Source organism: Delphinus delphis, chromosome 3, assembly GCF_949987515.2.
Source record: "Delphinus delphis chromosome 3, mDelDel1.2, whole genome shotgun sequence".
NCBI lineage: Eukaryota > Metazoa > Chordata > Mammalia > Artiodactyla > Delphinidae > Delphinus > Delphinus delphis.
The window spans coordinates 129,078,283-129,084,520 of record NC_082685.1 but is presented as its reverse complement, the minus strand read 5'-3'; the positions used below and the strand labels follow the sequence as shown (position 1 = coordinate 129,084,520).

Sequence of the window (6,238 nt, the reverse complement as noted above, 5' to 3'; positions counted from 1 at the left end):
TGGATCCGTCTCTTGCTTCAGTAGCGTTTGGACAGAACAGGCCCAGGGACGCCCTTTCCTCCAGCCTCGTAGCACCCTCCAACCTTTTCTCCAGTCGCAACCATCAGAATCAACCCCTTAGCTACCCTCCGCCTCCAGGACCAGCCAACACCACGAGCTCCCAGATTCGTCAGAATTATTCTACCCAGGTGGCGACCACCGTCTACCCCGTGGTCAACATGAATCTGCGGGCACTTAGCTCTCTTTGGGCTTCTATTTCCACCGGAAGGATGTGGCTCTGGAGGGCACGGACCCCTTCTTCCGCGAATTGGCGGAGCAGAAGCGCGACAGCGCCTAGCGGCTCTTGAAAATGCAAAACGAGCAGAGCAGCCACGCCCTCTTCCGGGACCTGCAGACGCCATCTCAAGCGGCGTAAACCCCAGGACGTTATGGAAGCCGCCGTTCTCAGGTAGATGAACTTGAATCTGCATGTCCGTGCCCCGGCAGACCCCACCTCTGTGACTTCCTGGAGAGCCACGTCCTAGAAGAGCAGGTGAAATTCATCAAGAAGATGGGCTACCACCTGACTAACCTCCCAGGCTGGCCTGGCCCCCAGGTTGGGCTGGGCGAGTTTCTTTTCAAGGCTCACCCTCAAGCGCGACTCAGAGCCTCTGGAGCCCAGCGGCCTTTGAGGAGCCCCTCTGTTGTCAGGGCTTCCGCCTGAAGCCTTTCTCTGCAGCCACTAGGCATCATTTTAACCACCCTGGAGCCTTTTCCCGAGCTTTGGACCAAGTGGGAACAATAAAGCTTTCTGCAGGGAAAAAATAAAAAACAAAACCAGAAGTTCCCAAGTCGTTGTGATCTCAAGTTAGGCAAAAATTTCTTAGATCTAAAGACAACAATTATAAACTGGACTAAATCAAAACTTAAAACTTCTCTTTGAAATACATTAAGAAAATTAAAAAGCACAGACTAGGAAAAAATGTTTGTGAATCGTATTTCTGATAAAGGTCTTGTATTCGTAATATATAAAGAATTCTCAGAACTCAGTAATTAAAAGCAGGGACTGAAAAAGATATTTCTACATTTGTGTTCATATATAGCCCGTTATTCACAGTAAGCCAAAAAGTGAAAGCAGGGACTTACCTGGTGGCGCAGTGGTTAAGAATCTGCCTGCCAGTGCAGGGCACACGGGTTCGAGCCCTGGTTGGGGAAGATCCCACATGCCATGGAGCAACTAAGCCCGTGCGTGTCACAACTACTGAAGCCCGCACGCCTAGAGCCTGTGCTCCGAAACAGAGAAGCCACCACGATGAGAAGCCCACGCACCGCAACAGAAGAGTAGCCCCCGCTCGCAGCAACTAGAGAAAGCCTGGGCGCAGCAACAAAGACCGAACGCAGCCAAAAATTAATTAATTATTTTTTAAAAAGTGAAAGCAACTCAAGTGTCCATCAACAAAGGAATGGAAAAATGTGGTATATACATACAATGAAATATTACTCAGCCTTAAAAAGAAAGGAAATCCTGACACATGCTACAGTGTAGATGAATCTTGAAGGAATTATGCTAAGTGAAAGAAGCCAGTCACAAAAAGACAAACACCAGATGATTCCACTCATACGAGATACTGAAGAGTAGTCAGACTCGTAGAGATAAGAAGAAAAATGGTGGTTTCCAGAGCTGGGGTTGGGGAGAACTGGGCAGTTATTATTTAATAGGTAGAGTTACAGTTTTTCAAGATGAAAGAGTTCTGGAGATGGATGATGGTGATAGTAGCACACGATGTGAAAGTACTTAATGCCATTGATCTGTACACGTAAAAATGGTTACGATGGTGAATTTTACATTACGTGTATTTTACTGCAATTTACAGAAAACTCAGTAAATAGAAAACAACTCAATTTTTTAAATTGGGCAAAGTATTTGAACAGACATTCCCCAAAGAAGATAAACAGATGGAAAATAAGCACATGAAAAGATGCTCAACATTGTCAGTCATTGGGAAAATACAAATTAAAGGATCATTACATACCTATTAGAATGGCAAAAATTAAAACTACTGACCATACTAAGTTTTGGCAAGGATATGGAAGAACTGGAATTTTCATGTAGCATGGATAGAAATGTAAAATGGTATAGCCACTTTGGAAAATAGTTGGGTGGTTTCTAAAAAGTGAAACATACACTTTCCATATGTGATCCAGCCTTTCGACTCCTAAGTGTTTACCCAAGAGAAGTCAAAACATATGTCTATACAAAGACTTTAAAAAAAAAATATTTATAGCAGTCATATATAATGGCTAAAAACCTGGAAACAACCCAAATGTCCATCAACAGGTGAATGGATAAACAAATTGTGGTATAGCCACATGACAGACTACTACCTGGCTCCTTTTTTTTTTTCTCCTGTTTATTAACAAAAGGAATATGGATGGATCTCAAGATAATTATGTTGAGTGAAAGGAGTCAGACAAAACAACAGTACAGACTGATGATTCCATTTACATAACATTCTAGAAAATATGCACTAGTCTCTAATGAAGGACAGCAGATCGGTTGCCTGGGTATATGGGGAGGAAGCAGGAGGATGAGATTACAAGGGGCACGAGCAAACCTTTGTGGGTGTTGGATATGTTCATTACCTTGATGGTGGTGATGGTTTCATGGCTGTACGCGCATGCCACAACTTATCAAATTGTATTCTTTAAATATGTACAGCTTATTGTACGTCAATTTTACTTCAATAAAGCTGTTAACAAAATAAACAAAGGAGCTCTGCGAGCTCAGACTTGATCTGCCTCAGTAAATTCCATCTGTTGGTGGAAACAGAGATTGAGAATAATAACAATTTGGAATTTTCACTTTGGGAAATAATCAAGGAAGACAACCTGGGATGAGAAAACAAAAACTGCTGAGCCACATGGAGAGTTTGAAAGAGGTCGAAAACTGTTCATTTTCTCTGCATTTAATCAACATAGAAAGCCTCAGAGTCACATGATATTGGAGCCAGGAGGAATCTTCGAGAGATGAAATAGTCCAATTTCTTTATTTTACAGATGAGGAAATGAATCCAAGTGAAATAAAGGGACTTGCCTTAGGTCACACAGCTTGCAGAGCCAAGAATAAAATGTGAGTCCTCTGAAGCTTACTCTAATGCTATTTATTTTTCTTCATCTAGCTAACCTAAACCCTTGGGTAATTGTTAATCTAGGCTAGTCTATGAAAATATGGAATAACACAATACCTATGAGATGCTGAGTTCCTTCATGGCCATGTGGATGGCCATGAAGATAGAAGGGAACACCACTACCTTTACCTTCATATTTTCCAGTCCCCAAACCCTCTTAGACAATACTCCTTGTAGGGCAGTAATGCTCTCCTGGCTACCCTCAGAATCTAGGCAACTTAAAACCATTACTTCTGATGTGAACTCCTCACAGGTACAGTCAGGTCTGCTATAATGCTTGTCTTGAAAACACAAATTTGTTCCAATGTGATTGATATACTAGGAAACAACATACAAGTATAATGGAAATTTGCCTTGGCCTATGTGAGATCTTATGAGCAAGAAACACGAGGTGAAAGCAGAAAATCATCCAGCCAGCTGAACTGAGGTGCCTGGGAATACACAAAATGCACACACACGCTCTCCTCAGATATCTACCAGCTACCTCAGTTTACTGTGTATGTTGAGTTGTGCCCATCCACATCTGGTGTTAAAATTTTTCCTCTGATTTTAGATAACTTACCTTCCTACCACTGTACAATGAATTACAAGCTGCAACCCTTCCAATGCCTACTCCCTCAAACAAATTTCAAATCTTTTTTAAGGTAAAGTGACGTATTTATTGTATTATTTATGAATTTCCTTTTCTTTTTCTACTTGAAAGCAGTCACTGTTTATTAACTGACCAGATTATAAAAATAATCATGGGAGGCACCATAGTTCATCCTTCTAAGAAGCCTGTTGATCCGGTCTCCCCTGTTGCCAGCAGCTCTGCCTTCTACACAATGCAATGCCTTTCTCTCCATTCCACCTTATGAAGAAGATAATTTGAAAGACCACAGGAAGATGTTTGCATTTTCCAACAGTATGGGTCTCATGAATCAGATCCTCCATGCAGATGATTTCCTATTTACCAAGAGATCGAGCAGTCGAAGTGTTATCTGTTGGGACAATCACCTTCTTGTTGATCTTGCTATAACCGCGCTTGTAGATCAATTCTTTTACTGATTTCTTTCAGGTATCCCATACAGTATATGGCTCCACAGTCCTCAGCATGTTAACTGAGCCTTACTGAGCTTAACAAAGGTGCCACTGAGGAGCTGAAAAAGGTAAAGAAGATGGAACACCTTTCAGATCTTTGGGCTCACACCGTTGATACCCTGATCCTGAAGACAAATGCTCATTTGGGTTCTAGAGTTACACAGAAGTTACCCACTTTTCTTGCCATCTTTGCCAGTCAAATCTCACTTCTGTACATCTGCCTATTTTCCTTATTATGGTGCTTAGCTTTTTCATAGATAAGCTTCCTCCTTGCCTTTTGAAGCATCTTTTGGGCAAACTTCTTTCTCAGGTGCATGATCTTCAGCTCTGCAAAAGTCCTTTGCTTTTTCTTGATGGTATCGGGCATAGCAGAAACCTTTTTTCCCTTCTCTTCTATACCCTCCATGATTCCAGTCAGAAAAGAGGTTACTTATAAATTTCTTAACCATTTAACATGTGTAAAACTGTGCTACCGTTTTTATTAGGTTCTTATATCTTTTTTTTTTAATGTGTCACTGGTGAGGTTTTGGAGTGTTGTCTCCCTGAGCGCATCTTTTCCCATAAGCCCTGTGGGTTTTATTGCACTATTATTGTGCATAGCATGGTGATTTTTATGAAGGCATGTGTCATATTATAGCAGAACTGTATTAAGAGTGTGGGTTAAACCCTTAAAAGACTAATCTTGGGTCTAACAGCTGTGGGTACACACACACACACACACACACACACACACACACACACACACACAGCCTTGTTTAAATACAGTTGACCCTTGAACAGTGTAGGGGTTAGGAGCGCTGACCTTCTGCACAGTAAAAAAAACCTGAGTATAATTTATAGTTGGCCCTCCTTATTGGCAGTTCCTCTGTATCCACTGTTCCATATCCATGGATTCAACCAATCAATATTAGTACTGTAGTCTTTACTACTGAAAAAAAATCTGTGTATAAGTGGACCCGTGCAGTTCAAATCTGTGTTGTTTAAGGGTCAACTGTTCTACTAGGCAGGTATCCTGTCATATGAGTTTGTTTCTGGGCTGACGGGAGAATAAAGTACCCATTTCACAGTCAGCCCACACAGTGGTTCTTAGTTGCAGGACATGGATCCCTTGTTCCCTCTGACTAACGTCGGATGGGATGGAGACCATTATCACTGGCCACCAGCAAAGACAAGCATTAAATCAGTTCACACATAAACGGATCAGGCTTACCAATGACCCACCCTCTTGGCATCTTAAGTGCTAGAAACAGTATAGGTCAAAGCATGTTCCATCGTGGCCTGCATCAGAATCACCCGGAAGACTGAACAGAAAGAAGATTCCTCGACCTCACTCCAGATCTTCCAAATCAGAACCTCTAGAACTTAAGGAATCAGGAATCAGCATTCTGACACTCAGTGATCCTCATACACCCTGAACTTTGGGAACTACTAGACTAGGATGTCTGGCTAAACAAGGCACACAAATGTAGAGCCAGGTTCCCAGGCACTTGATATACAGCCAAACAACATTTTACCTAAAACAGCTGGCTTTTACTCTATTTTAAATCATTATTGTCCAACTACAATGGCTTTTGTCCAGTTTTAGACCATTATTGTTGAGGATTTGTCATGGGTGCCACCTGTTAACCTGTTATGAGGAATTGGGGGTTGATAGAAAGAAAGGAAAGTACCAGAGAGGGGGTTGACATATTAGAGAGTGTTGTTCTGTAGCTTGTTCATTAAGTTCATATCCCATCTGCCTATCAAATTTTTTTTAGAACTTTGAATTAAATTTCTCTGGTGTGTTCTGAAGCAAAGACAGGACATCTGTAGCTTCCTAATGAATCATTTCTCTCTTCTATAATCTAGCCACTGATAAACTGGCACTAAGTTCTGTATTTGTGTACAAGATGGGTTGGGAACAAAATAGCAGTTAAAAATTGCAGAGCTATTATGAGTGCATTAAAGGAATATAATTATTTTTCTGGTGCACACAGCCATTATTATAATGT

At 41.5% G+C, this 6,238-nt stretch overlaps 1 pseudogene; it reads right to left on the bottom strand.

Moving 5' to 3' along the window:
* Positions 1-202: 202 nt before the first annotated feature.
* On the bottom strand, positions 203-4,653 carry LOC132422462 (large ribosomal subunit protein uL30 pseudogene; annotated as a pseudogene).
* Between the last annotated feature and the right edge of the window lie 1,585 nt (positions 4,654-6,238).